This window comes from Microtus ochrogaster, chromosome 17, assembly GCF_000317375.1.
Source record: "Microtus ochrogaster isolate Prairie Vole_2 chromosome 17, MicOch1.0, whole genome shotgun sequence".
Classification (NCBI taxonomy): Eukaryota; Metazoa; Chordata; class Mammalia; order Rodentia; family Cricetidae; genus Microtus; species Microtus ochrogaster.
This window is the reverse complement of record NC_022019.1, coordinates 12,357,913-12,359,654: the sequence shown is the minus strand read 5'-3', so window position 1 is coordinate 12,359,654 and position 1,742 is coordinate 12,357,913.

Genomic DNA, 1,742 nt, shown 5'->3' with positions numbered 1-1,742 from the left:
AAAAAAAATTACCAAACTGATGCCCCTTGTGAATTTGTTGTTATTCACTGTGATCTGACATTGTGGAAAGACACTCACATATTTGCGTATGCTTCTAGAACAGTGTGTTCATGACAACTGAGAGAAGAGGAGACCATCGATGAGCAGTAACGAACAGGGCTATACTCTGACTAGGACAGCTTACTTATGTGACTTCTCGCCTTCTATTCAAACCCAAACCTTGTAGCAGTACCCAGGAAATCAACCTGGGAGCTTACGGCACCTCTTTATTTGCTCTTTGTTGCAGTGTGGCCATATTAAATAAATCGTATTCTCTTGCTTCTCACTGTCACCTGTCTCTTTAATTGGCCTCTTGAGGACAAGTGGCAGAGTCGAGCTTCTTAGGTCTGACAGAGCTGAGGCTTTGGCCTCAACAACTCAGCTATCGTGTGATTGTTGCTGCCTTGCTCCACTCTGTCAGCTTATCCTCTTTACAGTAGCTGTAAGGTTCCCAGCTGGAGGATCCCAGGCTGAGGTAGGAAGGAGACTTTTACAGTATTCTGTACCGTTCAGGGTGGATTTACATCTAAATCTAGGTCACCAGATGAAGACTGTGAACACACGCACCCCTTGAGGGAACCAAGTTGTAACGAACACACATGGATCTTCCAAGAAATGTGGGTTTTTTTTTTGTTGTTGTTGTTGTTTTGTGTCTGTGTGTGTGTGTGTGTGTGTGTGTGTGTGTGTGTGTGTGAATTGCTTCTCACATGAAAATTCTGAGAGTTCCAAGCAGCCTCACCGGATGCCAGCCTGCTTTGCCCTCCTACTTCGCCAGCAGTGTCAGGGAAATGGAGTTCCTTCTGAAAAAGGACTTGAATCCTAACCCAGTAACTTTAAAAATAGGACATCCATTTTTAGTTAATTAGGAAATACATTTACTGCTCTTGGGGCTCCGGACACAGCACCCCAAATCACCATCCTTGGCAGGCTGAGTCTTTGGAGCTGAGGGGCAGTGGACTACTCAGATACCAACCCTCTCTCACCTGCCTGCCTTTCCCTTGCCTCTTACTGAGACACAAACTGCTGCGGTCCAAGCGTTCTACAGAGACAGTACAGCTGCCAGCCTTTAGGCTAACACCCAACTTGCAAGGCTTTGGAGTCATGCCTTTTGAATAGTCATTGTCATTTTTGTGAAACCATAGTGCTCTTCCTTTCTGTAGTGGGATTCACCCCCAAATAGCCTAGCAGTGTATTAATTATTGGGCATAACTTCTTTCTGCACGGGTAACTGGATGACCTTTACCCCCGTGCTGTGGGGCCCTGAAGTGAAAATATTCACTCAGTCAAAGCAGCCTTTGTTCTCATAGTCAGATCTACATAAAGCCAGCCCCACAATTATCCTTTATGGCAGGACGGATGATAAGGAGAGAGGATGGCAAGGGAGGACTCTTGCAAGTAGTCCACATAAGGACCCCAAAAGACAGACATTGAATATTAGAGACAGTATGTCTGCCCTTAATGATAAACAGGTCTGGGAGGCCCTGAATTCTCAAACAGCAAACTCAGGACAGTGTAACCTACTGGCCTTGGCTCTATCCTAACAAACTATTAATATTCTGTATTTACCTCCACCTCTGTTTCCTTGACACAAGATCTTAGTCTAGAAAATGAACCATTTGGGCCTTTTACCCTTAGAAATACAGGGAAAAAGCTCAGAGGGCTAAACCAGCCCCGGAGAAAGGGATCCCTTCTCCCCTGGGAGC